Source organism: Monodelphis domestica, chromosome 2, assembly GCF_027887165.1.
Source record: "Monodelphis domestica isolate mMonDom1 chromosome 2, mMonDom1.pri, whole genome shotgun sequence".
Taxonomy (NCBI): Eukaryota; Metazoa; Chordata; class Mammalia; order Didelphimorphia; family Didelphidae; genus Monodelphis; species Monodelphis domestica.
In genome coordinates, this window is record NC_077228.1 from 295,475,746 (window position 1) to 295,491,422 (window position 15,677).

Here is a 15,677-nt window from a genome sequence, read left to right on the forward strand (position 1 = left end):
TTACCTAAAACCTCAAAAATTATTACTCCAAATTAATATATTTACAAGAAGAATAATCTTTTATATATGTAGTTCTCCTTCCTTAACATCCCTTTGCTATTTAAGCATCAACTTAAACTCAATCTGAAATAGGTATAGAATAAATATGATGTCATAGGAGATAGAGATTACAGTTATGATTTCATTGGCATAATAACTCCTGGTTGAGGAAACTCCATCTACCGATACATATTGCACTGCACCTTCTCTCAATCTAGAATCTTAGGGGGTTGCCTAGAGCATGTATAGGTTCCTTGGGGTTATGCAACCAGTTTGTGTTGGGTTGGAACTTAAACTGAGCATTCTTCCACCTTACATCAGTTCTCTGTCCATTACACCATCTTAAAATAGAAGACAATTGAAGTTCTAGATCATTTTGGTGTAGGGCATCAATGAGCTTGATGGTTAAAATGTATGATTTGATGGATGTGTAAGTCCTTTATGAAAAGAATAGCAGCAGCAGCAGCAGCTAGGCAGCACAGTAGATAGAGCACCAGGCCTGTTGGAAGGACCTGGGTTCAAATTCAGTCACAGATATTTACATGTTGTGTGACGTTGAGCAAGTCACTTAACCTTGATTGCATAGCCCTTGCTTCTCTTTTATCTTAGAACTGATACTAAGACAAAAAGTAAGAGTTTTTTTTAATAAAGAAAAGAAAATAATAACACCATTTATCTGAAAGAGCTAGATGCCAACTTTCCTAGAGAAAGAATTAACAAAATAATTTCCATAGGACCTGTCTAATTCTCTGGCATACCACAACTGATTTTGTCACCTTTCTAAGATATATAATATTCTTGTTCATTTTGTATCATTTTCCAAATGTCAAGCACCTAAAATGTACCAAGTTTATGCTAGACACAGAATAAAAAGACAAAAATATTCTATCAAGGAGACAAAATGCATGTGTAAACATACATATATATGCATACACATATATATTTATGCATATAGGTTCTTATTTGTCCTTTGTTTTCAAGGAAAACCAGTGGCAGCATGGGGTGATGTCTTGACTTCTGCATTAATTAGATTTAAATCAGATTGAATTGCCCAAAGATGGCAGCTTCACTCATCTTTCCAGAGTCATCAAAGTTTGATGGCAGACAAAAATCAGGATGACTGATGATGGCCTAGGATGCAATGGATGGCCTTAGCATCTTTGACATCTGACCAAACTCTAAGGGCTCCACAGTACCTGCTTCATCTGCCTTCATGGCTGTTCAAACAAATTGGTCTCCTCTGCCCATTCCACTGGGGAAATTCTTCACATGTGTGGGGTAGAGAGCCCCTAACTCACTAATGGGTTTGTAGCCCACTGGTTACTCTCAACCTGGTTTAGCCTTCTGCCAAGAAGGGTCCCTGTGCATACTATAGCTTTCTTGGAGCCACAGGTGAGAGTTGAGTGCAAGGTGGAAACTAAGGCTGGATGAGCAGCCCTGAGAAGGGATCAGCAAGCCCTCATACCAAGCTAGTCCTCCTTGAATATTCATACATACCATATACATGTCTATATGTATGTATTCATTAATGTACACACATAAAGAGAGAATATAAATTAAAGCGATGCATCAAGAATGACTATAGATAATAACTATGATAAAAAGAGCAAAATAATTAGCTTGTGTTCTTGGTGTGGAAAGGACTAAATCTCTTAAACAGACTTAATGGGAAGAAGTGAAGCTCTCAAGCATTCCTTTGTAATATAAAGGATAATCATTCATTCATTTTTTCATAGTTTCATAAGTTAGTAGTATCACAGATCTAGAGCACCAATAGACTTCAGAGACATATAGTCTAACCTTATCTTCCAGGTGCAGGAACTGAAATCTATAGAGATCTTGACTTGTCCAGGATCATATAGGGAATGAAGATTAGTTAATATAATAAGCATTTAATTGGAAAATAACCAGTTTTCCTTTCAGTGTTTAATGGGTAACATTTGTTTGCTGAATAAAAGAATATTAATATTGTACTCTGTTTTAGGCATGTCTGACAGAAACAATTTTTATTATAATACTATTCTAAATCTAAACATTTCTACCTTAGAGAGAAATACTCAAACTTATGTAGTCTCTTCTTCACCATCACCCATGCCTTCATCATTTCACAAAGACAATTTAATAATTTGAAGTTAACAGAAATCTTGAACAAGAAAAATGTCACAAAATGATAAAAAGAATTTGGGGTTAACATTCTAATCAAACTTATAGGAAATAATTATCCGATCTTTAGAGAATGGTCCTGGCAAATCTTCCTCCTCCAACCACTTATTCCTCTTTGAGCATTCCCCCCAAAAGCTCAGCCTTCCCAGCTTGTGGCAAATGCCCTGAAGTATTTAAAGTAATTAAAAATCCCTCCAGTGGGGAAAGAAGGGACCACCTTTAGAAGGGTCATTAGTCCAATTCCTTCTATAAAATAGAGAAAGCAAAGATCTTAACTAGCTGTGAAAAATGTCTCTTTTTAAGTTTGGTTAACACCTTTAATCAATTTTTCTGGATTGTAGCTATCATTCTTCAGCTTTCAACATGCTGTTCTTGGTGCACTTTCATAATAGGAAAAGCCTTTAAATGACTTTAGACTAAAGTAATGTTATTTCTTAATATTTCCAGTAGAATTAAAAAGAAAATCTTTCACATGAGGCTCTCACATATTAAAGACTGCTGACTTCCAGCTTCTTTTAAATATAGATATAATGCAGCTTGGGTACCTTGACCTTGTGGCATCATTTGAAGGACTTCCCAACTGTCCCCCTCCATTAGTAAATAAAGGCTAAAACCTCTGGAAATCTGCCACACCATATCAAGAGCAGGAGAGATGGAAAACAATATTTTCCCAAGTGACTATCTTTCTGAATTGAGGCAATCTCTTATGGACCTTAGAGACTTTTCTACTGTTAAACATCCTCTGGTAGAAGGATTGTTTTCTGGAAAGAACAAGAGAGAGAAAAGGAGAGAAAGAAAGTTAGAGATAGAGACAAAGAGACAGAGAGATGATCATTTACATTCATCTCTTGGAGATGAAGAAACATTGATTTGTACTATCAAAATGAAATTTATGTTGGGAGAAGGAAAAAAGGGACTTTTAAAATTCACTAAATTGCCTACACTTATAACTGATTTTATTTTCTTCTTTATTTGACTAAAGCTATCACACAGTAAAGTTACATTTAGAGAGAATAAAGGGGTTATATGTGTAACTGAGTCTTTCCTGATTTTTATTTCAGAGGTGCTAAGAAAGCCCCTCTTATACACAGGGGGTGCCATGATACCCTCCTGACACTGTGTACATTTCCCTTCCAGTAGACTCCCAGAATGTCCCTATCATGATGGTCAACATTAGTCATTCTGTGCCCATTTGCTTTATTGCCTCTTGCATAGTTGTAGACCTACATTCCTAAAAGATTTTCCATTGGAGATTTCTCTATGTCATTGAAATCACCGGTTCAGTGATTATACCTGTGCTGGTCTTGTTTTTAGATCTCATGACATAATTCTCATAAATTATCTTGGTTGCTGGGAAAATTAATGTTATGTTACAGATAAAGAAAGAAGTAAGGAATCAGAAAAAAGAACAAGGAACTTGAAATAATTTCCCTTTCATTCTCATCATAAACTCCTCCTCCTCCAGAGGTGTGGACATTCTCCCTTCTCCCTCCTTTTCCACATAAGGGCTATAACAGGCTCAAAGACTATAAGCTCTCTGCTCCTTTAATAGTCTGCAAGCCTACAGAACGGAGATATTGTTGTTACTACACCAGTTTCAAGGTTAACTATCAACAACAGGTAGGAATGATTTAATTTATAAGGTCTGCAAAGAGTGAGTGACAATGGGAAGAAAACATTTAAAAACAAAAAGGAAAGATGATATTAACCATTTCACAGAAATAATGGTACATATTTGGATTTAGAAGCACATATATCAATGTGAAAAGTATTTTTATTTTTAAAAAATGAACCCCACAAAATATTTAATAGTTTTCACTTGAATGTGGGTCAGAATAGAGGTGGGTGGATGAGTGGACTTTGAAGACTAAAAGTCTATATTCAGAGAATTGATAATATAGTATATAAATAAAGGAATTTTAAGAATATTTATATTTATAATTGTCATCTCTATCATTTTGTTAAAAGGGATATATTTATTTTTCTCATATGCTATTATTGTCAAAACATCTAATATATTTTTGTGTCGTAAGTGGATATTCAGCATACATTAATTAATGAAATATTTTAAGTACTCATACCCTGGTGGAGACAGAACGCTCCAGAGAAACAGAAATCCCTAAAAGCTATATAGGCATAATTATTTTTCTTGGCACATTCTTAAAGTTAAAGTCTGCTGTTGAAGTTAATTTAGTCAAGGCATTAAAAAGCAACCCCAGTCCCTGAATGCACCTTATTTATAGTTGCTCAAATTTGAAGGGGAAGACATACTCTTCCAAGTCAGCTTGGAATTGCCATAATCATTTGTTAATTTTATCCATGAAGATACTCTTAAATGTGTCTGAAATCCTTTTCCCTTCCATGAGGGGAAACATTTCCACACAAAATAATATATCTTGTTTTTCTTCTTTGGTTAGTCTTAGAAAAATAAAATTAGAGTTAAAATTTCCAAATGTACTACCTTAGAGAAAATCCCCCCCTTGAATGTGAAACTCAATAGGTTACATTAATCCTCTAAAAATAATTGGAAATATGTTGAGCGAAAACCTGTATAATTATTACTAAGAACTTAATTATAGTGCTTTACAGAAAACATTATCCTACCTTTTCTCAATTTGTTTACATATTGAGTGATAAGGTAAAAAAAAAAAACGAAAAAGCTGGGAGGGAAAGGGGGAGGAATAAGTAGCAGGACATATGTTTTTATTTATTTGTTTTTCATGTAGGCCAAATGTTGTTGCTTGCTTATTTTTTTAGAGAAGGGAAGGAAGAAGACTTTTATTACTACTCTTAATTCTTTTCTTTTTTAAACCCTTATATTATGTCTTAGACACAATACTATGTATTAGTTCCAAGGCAGAAGAATGTTAAGGGCTAAGCAATGGGGGTTAAATGACTTCCCCAAGTCATATAAACTAGGAAGTGTCTGAAGCTGGATTTGACCTGAGAACCTCTCATCTCTATGCCTGTTTTTCAACCCACTGAGCCATCTAGCTACCTCCATTCTTAATTCTTTAATGGATTTTTGAATATTAAATAAAGATTAGATTTCAGTTGCTATTAGGAAGAAGAAATATATAGCATTTCATACATAAAAATTACATTGTTCCATACTAATAATAATGATATAAATCACTCACATTTATAGAGTACTTTAAAGTTTACAAAATATTTAAAGAACCACAAGGTAGAAAGTGCCCATTTTAAAGATTGAAAAAGAGAACACAAAGACTAAGAGTAGATCTGTAGGTTTAGAGTTAGTAGGGACCTTAAAGATCATCTCAAATCTATGCTTTCCATTCTTGGAGCCAAGGACATGAAGGGAGAGATGAGAGTTATATACAATATGCCAAAATATTCTAGCAGCATTTTTGTAGAAAAAAGAAAGTGAAAACAAGTGCCCCTTGATTTAGGGGTGAGCAAATTGTACTATATGAAATTAATGGAATATTGTTAAAATATAATAAATATGAAGAATTCAAAGAAACTTCAAAAAAAAAAACACGTAGCATCTGATATAAAGTAAGCCTAATCAACAGCACAATACATACAGGTAAGTAGGGGAGGAAACAAAGGAGAGATAGAGACAGAGAGAGAATAGGGAGAGACAGAGAAAGAGAGAACAGATAGATAGATAGATAGATAGATAGATAGATAGATAGATAGATAGATAGATAGATAGATAGATATAATGAATTTTTAAAATGTGGTTTCAAAAAAGCTAGAGCTTGGCATGAGTGAAAGTGGGAAAGGAAAACTAAGGCCAACAAAAAGAAGGATTTTTCAAAGCTATTTTGAAGATAACAGATGATAGAATATGTAAAACTATTTAAACATTTTGCTTTTCTTTTTCTTTTTTGAGTAAATTTTTCCTTTTATATATAGAAAGAGAGAGTAAATTTTTAGAATAAAATTTTTGTACTTGAAAAGCTGGGGAAAAAAAACAGGTAGAGAGTTGAAACTAGAATAAATTAGTATATAGTGAAAAAAGCACTTAACTGCTCTGGCCCAAATAAAGTCAAATGAACCCAATTCCTAGGTAATTAACAATTTGAACAAGGTCATTACTGTTACTATCAATTATCTTGAAAAGATCATTGAGAATGGAAAAATTGCTATAAAACTTATTTAAGTAAATAATGTTATAGCTTTCAAAAATGGAAGAGAGTTTTATAGAGCTAAAAATTTTGATAAAATTCATCAACAAGAATATTAAGGGAATAAATGAAATAAATGTGAAAAGAGTGTCTAACAATACTAATTCTCAAACAATACCACAGTGGTCATCATCTAACAATTTGCAACTAAAAAAGAAATAGAGTGGTTGTTCAGTAGAATAGACATGACACAAAATTAGGACAGATAGCTAGTACACTGGATAATAGATTTAATGCAAAAAGATCAGAACAGATTAGAATACTGAGCCAAATCTAATAAGATAAATTTAAATAGAGATTATTTAAAGTTGCATATTTGGGTTTAAAAAATTACAAGTACAAAAAAGGAAACATAATTATATAAAATGTTTACTGAAAAAGATCTGGAAGTTTTAGTTTCCTCAATATAAGTCAGTTTTCTGATATAATATCCTAAAAGTAAGATCTTATGGTTGATTAAAAAGGCATATTTAATGAGAGAAATGTAAATCAAAAAAACTCTAAGACTTCATCTCATAAATAAGCAAAAAAAGATACAGTATGAAAATGGTTAATGTTGGAAGGATTTTGGAAAGAAAGGTACACAAATCCATTCAGTGCATCTTTAAATTATTCCAGCCATTCTGCAGAGCTATTTAAAATTAAGCCACCCCCCTTTACCCCCTACATAAAAATTTAAAAAAAAAACCTAAAATATCTATACACAGAGACTTCATTGATAGAGATATACTCCAAAGAGGTCAATGAGAAAAGAAAGTTCCTATATATGTCAAAATGTTTTCAGCAACATTTTTGGTAGTAGCAGCTCAAAGAATTCATTGTGCTTGAAGTCAACTCAAAAAACAGGTCTGCAATCACTGTTTCAAACTGCCCCCCAACAAAAAAACATTATTAAAAGAAGAAAAAGAAATAACATTCTGCTTATAATCACCATAAACAATGAAATGTCAAATATGTGTGTATACATACATATATGAATAGAATATTTTATTATATAAATTATGTTTAACATATATTATATATTTTTATTTTATTACAAGATATGGTAGCACTTTGGCAATTACTGAATTGAAACAGAAAGGTATCTATATCTATATATTTCCAGCTGTTTATGGAAACTTTGAAAAAAGTAATCATGTATGTCATAAAAACACCATCAATAAATGCAAAAAAGCAAAATATTAAATCCATCCATACTGATTACAACATTGTAAAAATTAACAGCAATAGAATATTAAAGAAAGAATTTAAATTAAGTAGACTGATTCACTTAATTCCTAAGTCTTGGTGGAGCAAAGAACAATTCATATAAATAATAGATAATTTCATCAAAGAAAATTATAACAATAAGGTAATATATTTTTAAAAATTGTGGGTGACAACCAAAGGAAGAGTAGGTTGTCTACAGAAATAATGATTCCTTTCTCACTAGAAACCTTCAAGTGAACACTGAATGTCCAGTTGTCAGGTAGAAGGAATTTTATACTTGTAGGGTGAACAAGATGGCCTTTAGGTTCTGTCTAAGTCAAAAGGTGTTAACATTTAGCACACACACATACACACACAGACACACACACATACACAATCTTTTAAAAAATTCTTCAAACCAAAAACATTGGTATTAAAGAAATAACAATTAAGCTAATATGTATTATATTTCTTTTGGAAAACCTGGGTGAATGCTAGTTCAAAGTATTTTACCATGTGAAAATTTCTCTTCTTTACTGAGTTTGATGCTGGCAGAAGCTTTTTTTCTCTATATGCTTTTATTACCAAAAAAAAATTTGAAGTTGGAGAAAATAGAATATTGAAGGTTGATACTCATATTGTAAAAAAAAAAAGGCATTAAAGAGAAGGGTACTTTCCTAATAATAAAGAATCATCAAAGTATTGTACATTCAGCCAGGGTGGACTATCTATGGGATGCAACTCAAATGAATGAAAAAACTCTTTGTTTCCTAGAGAAGGATATATTCACAGAATTAAATTTTTCATAGCCTTTGACCCAATAATCCAATTACTAGCCATATCCCTTCAGAACATCAATGTCAATGAAAGTTCTTATATCTTTATATTTTATTTTTCAATTACAAGTAGAAAGAATTATTGACAATTGCTTCTGACATTTTGTGATTCTGATTTTCTCTCCCTTCCCTCTCTCCCCTAGGTGGTAAATAGTTTGATATAGATTATGCCAGTGCTTTTATGTAATACATGTTTTCATATTGCCCATGTCAGGATATGACACATATCACACATATAATTTAAAAAAAAAAACATCATGAAGTAAATAAAGTGAAAGAAGGAGGGCTTTGAGCTGCAATGCAATTTCAAAGATTCCTTCCTTGGCTGTAGATAGCATTTTTTTAATTCCAAGACCTTTGAGGTTATGTCAGGACTTTGTTTTATTTATAATAGTTTGGTCCTTCACAATGGGTCTTATGTATTGTTCTCCTGATTCTAACTTCACTTTACATCAGTTCATATAAGGCTTCCCAGGTATTTTTTTTATTTTATTTAGTCAATTTAGAACATTATTCTGTGGTTACAATAATCATATTATTTCCCTCCCTCCCCTCTACCTACCCTTCCCACAACCCACACACAATTTCATTGGATATTACTTGTGTCCTTGATCAGAACCTATTTCCATGCTGTTGGTGTTTGCCTTAGGATGCTCATTTAGTCTACATCCCCAGCCATATCCCTTTGATCCATGTATTCAAGCAGTTGTTTTCCATCGGTGTTTTTACTCCCACAGTGTTTCCTCTGAATGTAGATAGTGGTTTTTCTCGTAGATCCCTCCAAGTTGTTCAGGATCACTGCATTGCCACTAATGGAGAAGTCCATTACGTTCGATTGTACCACAGTGTGTATAATGTTTTCCTGGTTCTGCTCCTCTTACTCTGCATCAATTCCTGGAGGTTGTTTCAGTTCCCATGGAATTCCTACACTTCATTATTCCTTTATGCACAACAGTATTCCATTACCAACATATTCCACAATTTGTTCAGCCATTCCCCAATTGAAGGACATCCCCTCATTTTCCAATTTTTTTGCCACCACAAAGAGTGCAGCTTTGAATATTCTTGTACAAGTCTTTTTCCTTATTATCTCTTTGGGGTACAAGCCCAGCAGTGCTATGGCTGGATCAAAGGGCAGACAGTCTTTTAGCTCCCTTTTTCCCAGGTATTTTTGAACTCATCCTGTTCATCATTTTTTTTATGTCATAATAGTATTCCATTACAACCGTATACCAGAACTTGAACAGCCATTCCCCAATTGATGGTCAATGCCACAATTTCCAATTCTTTGCCACTACAAAAAAGAACTGCTAAAAATATTTCTATACAAGTAGTCCTTTTCTCCTAACTCTCACCTCTTTGGGATACAAACTCAGTAGTGGTACTGCTGAGTCAAGGGTATACATAGCTTTATGGCTCTTTGAATATGGCTTTATATGGCTCTTTAGAATGGTTGCAACCGTTCACAGGACCACTAGCAGTTTAGTGGTGTCCCAAATTTCCCACATCCCCTCCAACATTTATCTTTTTTCCTTTTAAGTCATATTAGCCAGTCTGATAGGTGTAAGGTGGTATCTCAGAGTTGTTTTAATTTATATTTCTCTAATAAATAGTAATTTGGAACATTTTTTCATATGACTATAAGTGGCTTTAATTTCTTCATCTGAAAATTGCATGGTCATATCCTTTGAGTATTTTTCAATTGGGGAATGCTTTCTATTCTTTTAAATTTGAGCCAGTTCTGTATATATTTGAAAGATTAGACTTTTGTTAGAAACACTTGCTATACATTTTCCCCCAATTTTTTGTTTCCCTTTTAATCTTGGGTACATTTTTTGACAAAAACCTCTTTTAATTTGACCCAATAAAAATTATCCATTTCATTTTTATATTCTCTATGTCTTGTTTGCGCATAAATTCTTCCCTTATGTATAAGTCTGGCAGGCAAATATTTCCATTGTCCATTAATGAAAATTACAATGAGGAGAAAAAATATCAAAATATATGCAGCCAAAGCAGTACTTAAAGGGAAATTCACCTCTATAAATGTTTACATCAATAAAATAGAGAAAGAGCAGTTCAGTAAATTGGGCATGTGACTAAAAAAAAAAAAGCTAGAAAAAGAACAAATTTAAAATCCCTAACTAAACACAACTGGAAATACTGGAAAATTGATGAAGCAACTAATAGCATTTAAATAAGAAAGTCATCAAAGCAATAAATAAGACTAGGAGTTGGTTTTATCAAAGACAAATGGTTAACTTTATTAAAAAATGAGAGAAGAAAACCAAATTACTAGTATCAAAAACAAACAAACAAAAAAGATAAATCACAACCAAAGAGGAAGAATTTAAAGCAGTTCTTGGAAGTTATCTTGTCTAACTATATGCCAATAAATCTGACAATTTAAATAAAATAAATGAATACTTACAACAATATAAACTTTCCAGATTAGCAAAAGAGGAAATAAAATATTTAAGCAATCCAGTCACAGAAAAATAAATTGAACAAAACATCAAAGAATTCCCTAAGAAAGAGGCCCCAGGGCCTGATGGATTCACAATTCTACCAAACATTTAAACAACTAATTCCATCACTATATAAACTTTTTAGAAAATTTAGGAAGAATCCTTCCAACCACTTTTAATACAGATATGATATTGTTTACCTTAACTAAGAAGAGCTAAAGCAGAGAAAGAAAGCTATATACCAATCTCCCAACTGAACATTGATGCAATTTTTAAAAATAAAATACTATCAAGGAAATTACATTATATCACAAGAATCATGCACCATGGTCAAATGGGTTTTATACCAGAAATGCAGAGATAGTTCAATATTAAGAAAACCATCAGCATAAATGACCACATTAGTAATAAAACTATTACAAATATTACTTTTAACATATGCAGGAAAAGCCTTTCACAAAATACATCACCCATTCCTTATAAAAAACATTGGACTAAATGGAACCTTCCTGAAAGTGATAAATGGAATCTATTTAAAACTTTAAGCAAGCATTATATGTAATGGGTATAAACTAAAACCCTTCCCAATAATAATATCCTAAGAACAGTAAGGGAATTAATGAGATGAAGAAAAGAGGCCTGACTGTACCAGATCTGAAACTATACTATAAAGCACTAATCATTTAAACAGTTTGGTAGTTGCTAGGTAAAAGGGCAGAGGATCAGTGGAATAGATTGGGTAATCAACACATGGCAAGTAATGCCCATAGCAACTTAATGTTTGATAAACCCAAAGATTCAAGCAATTGAGAAAAGAAATCATTTTGTGACAAAAATGGCTGGGAAAACTGGCTCAAAGTCTATACTTGATCTAGAAGCAAAGTTTGATACCATAAACAAATTATGTGAACAAAGAAAAATTTGCCTGTCAGATTTATAAAGGTAAAATTCATGATGAAATGAGATATAAAGAACATTATTAAAAATGAAAAAGATAATTTTGGCTACATTAAACTTAAGTGGTTCTGTACAAATAAAACAATGCAACCAAGATTAGAAGGGAAAGAACAAATGTGAGGAAAAAATTATAGAAAGTATCTCTGGGGAGCAGTTGTGTGGCTCAGTGGATTGGGAGACAGGTCTAGAGATGGGAGGTCCTGGGTTCCAATATGACCTCAGACACTTCTTAGCTGTGTGACTCTGAGCAAGTCCCTGAACCCCTGTTGCCTAGCACTTATTGCTCTTCTGCCTTGGAGCCAATATAAAGTATTGATTCTAAGATGGAAGGTAAGGGTTTTAAAAAGAAGAAAGTGCCTTTGACGAAAGTCTCATTTCTTAAATATTTAGAGAACTGAATCAAACATGAGAATACAAAGAATTCCTCAATCAAAAAATGATCAAAAGATATGAACAGGTAGTTCTCAAAGGAAGAAATTAAAACTGTCCACAGTCATAGGGGAAAAATGCTTCAAATCACTATTGATTAGAGAAGCGCAAGTTAAAACAAATCTGAGATACAACCTCACACATAACAGATTGGCTAACATGCCCCAAAAGGAAAATGATAAATGTTAGAGGTGATGTGGGAAAATTGGGACATGAATACACCATTAGTAGAACCGTCAACTCATACAACGACTATTTTGGAGAGAAATATGGGAAAAGGCTCAAAGGGCCACAAAACTATGCACACCCTTTGGACCAACAATACCACTACTGGTCTATATTTGAAAGAGATCAGTGACAAGGGAAAAGTACTTACCTGGAAAAAAATATTTTTGGCAACTCCTTTAGTGGTAGCAAGAATTAGAAACTGTCAATCACTTGGATAATTGATGAGCAAGTTGTGATATATGGTTCTAATGAAATTCTATTGTCCATAAGAAATCATGAACAGATTGTGTTTAGAAAAACTTGGAAAAACTTATATGGATGGATACAAAGTGGAGTGAGCAGGACCAGAGAACAATGTATACAGTAACAAATATACTTGTTGATCAGCTCTGAAGGACTAAACCACTATCAGCAAAGCAAGTCTCCAAGATAACTACAAGGTACTCATGATGATAATTGCTATTCACAGCTAAAGAAGGAACTGTTAGAGTCTGAGTGTAGATCAAAGCATGTCATCTTCCACTATATTTCCTTTATAAAATTTCTATTGCACGTGTTATGTGTCTTCTGTCATGAAATGAACAATATGCAAATGTGTATTCCATGAAAGAATGGGTATAACCTATATGAGACTATTCACCACCATGGGGAGGGCAGTACTGTAGAGAGAGAGAAAATCTGAATTCTAAAATGTCAAAAAACAGTTGTCAAAAATTGTTTCTATATGAAACTGTAAATATTGTTTAAATTAGGGGTGGAAAACTAAGTATATACCTTCTTGCTATCCTAATAGTGATAAAGTTCTTAAGTATCCTAAGTACTTTAGGTATATATATATATATATAATATCTTAATTATCACTTCTCCAGGGATGAATGTACTCAATTCAGCCTTATTGAAATCCTCAAGTTTTTACTTTTCTATTTACCTTTTTATGCTTCTCTTGAGTATCTAATTTCCTTATCAAATTGTCTTTTCAATTCTTTTTTTTTTTGGAAGGTATCCTTGGAAGTCCTCTATTTCATTAAACATTAACTCCCTCTCCCCACACCCCAGAATGTTATGCTCAGTTTTGCTGGGTGTGTGATTTTTGGTTGTAGGCCCTAGATCCTTTGCCTTGTGGAATAATGTATTCCTTACCTTTCAGTCCTTTAATGCAGGTGGAATCCTGACTGTGGTTCCATGATATTTGAATTGTTTCTTTCTGGTTGCTTGCAATATTTTTTCCTTAGTCTGGCATCTTTTGAATTTTGCTATAATAATCTTGGAATTTTTATTTCAGGACTTTTTAGGAGTGCTGGGTGGATTATTTCCATTTCTATTTTACTCTCTTGTTTGGGGATAACAGGGCAGCTTTCCCTGATTATTTCTTGTAATCTGGATATTTTCTTAACTATATCTTTCAGATATTCAGATGATTCTTGAATTGTCCCTCCTGGATCTATTTTCTACACCAGTTGTTTTTTTTCAGTGTGATATTTCAGATTTTGTTCTATTTTTTTCATTCTTCTAATTTTGTCTTCCTGTTTCCTGATACTTTATGGAATCATTAGCTTCCATTTGTTCAATTCTAGTTCTCAGGGAGTTATTTTCTTGCATGAGCATTTATGTTTCCTTTTATATTTGATCATTCTAAACTCTAAGAATTGTTATATTCAGTTGGATTTGTTTGTTTTTTTTGTTTTTGGCCTACATTTCCATTTGGCCTATTCTGGTTTCCAAGTTGTTGAATCTTTCTATCATTCCTTTTATTATTTGCTTTTTAATTTTTTTTTCAAATTCTTTCAAGAGGTCTTTTGGGGTCTGACATCCTTTTTCATTTTCCTTTGAGGCTTTTTGTTTCCATTCTGCCCTGTTGTCCTCTTCTGAGTTTATAGTTTGATCTTCTCTGATATTATAGTAACTTTCCAAGGTTAGTTTTTTTTGTCTTTTGCTCATTTTTCTAGTTATTATTTCCCCCCACTCATTATTTTGTCTATCTATTGAGGTTCTATTTTACTCCTATGGTAGAGGAGGTGCTGCTTGAAGCATGCAGAATAGTCTTCTCTGGTGCTTGGGGGTGATCTGTCTGTCTTTGGGTTGCTTAGTGTACATTTTGAAAGAGTGGCGCAGTTGACTTCTTGTGGGAAGGTTGAAGCTGTTTTGTCCAGATAGATTTCACTCCCCCTACTGTTGGTTTCCCTGTTTTCTCCATTGCTGGCCTGCTTCCCAGCTCTTTTATTTCATTGCCTCATTAAACATGGAAACACATAGGGCTGGCCTTGAGTTATTACCCACCTCTATCTGATTTCATTACCTTAGGCCATGTGGAAACTCATGGGACTGTTCCTAGTTCAGTCAGTACCCCCAGTGCCCACATTTGATGAGTTATTCTCCCTTCTCATCCCAATGAGATATTTCTCTCTTGCTTTCCTTTGTCCTGAGGCAGGTATTTTCTACTTTTGTGTGTTTGGAGAGTTTCAGTGGACTGAGTCTCCCTCACTTGGCCATCTTATATTCCTGCATACAACTAAAGTTCTTATAGCTTAAAAAATAGTAATAGCAATGATCTGGTAGCTAAAAAGAAACAAAAATAAAAGTAATAAAAATAAAATTAAAGAATAGAAATAAAATGTGTTCTCATTCATTGGGGAAAGGGTAAAAAAAGAGTATGAAATATGTTCTCTTCTTTCTTTCTAAACTCCCTCTCATTATGATCTCATCACCAAAATTTAGTTGCCTGCTCTGTCTAAATGATCTGCAGATTTATGTGATTAGCCTCTACTCTCTTTAGTTCCAGTTCTGCAATTGATATATCCAGTTTGACTTCCCTTAGGCATATTAGAATAAAGTTGTCCAACTCAGAACTAATAATCTTTACTTCCAAATTTACCTTTCTCCTAAATTCCTTATTTCTGTGAAGGGTATCATTCTTCTTCTAGTCATCCTTGTTTATAAGTTCAGTTGTTGCTGCTAGGCAGTGCAGTGGATAGAGTACATGATCTGAGTCAAGAAGATTCATCCTTCTGAGTTCAAATCTGTCCTCAAACATTTACTAGCTATATGACATTGGACAAGTCACTTAATCCTGTTTGCTTCAGTTTTCTCATCATCTGTAAAATGAGCTAGAGAGGAAAATGGCAAACTACTCCAGGATTTTTACCAAGAAAATCCCAAATGAAGTTGCAAAAAGTCAGTTATGACTTTTTTGTACATATGACTATATGTACAAC

At 33.2% G+C, this 15,677-nt stretch overlaps 1 protein-coding gene across 5 annotated transcripts in view; it reads left to right on the forward strand.

Annotated features, from left to right (window-relative positions):
- The window catches only part of GLYATL3 (glycine-N-acyltransferase like 3), a 73,480-nt gene that overhangs the window by 18,729 nt on the left and 39,074 nt on the right, over positions 1-15,677 (forward strand). For 2 of the 5 annotated variants that reach the window (XM_056818385.1, XM_056818386.1), the window contains exon 1: positions 12,743-12,905. The exons of the other annotated variants lie outside the window; for them this stretch is intronic. The gene's annotated coding sequence lies outside the window, so the exon portion shown is untranslated. Of the gene's footprint in view, positions 1-12,742; positions 12,906-15,677 lie in introns of those variants that run through there. 5 annotated transcript variants of the gene reach the window in all.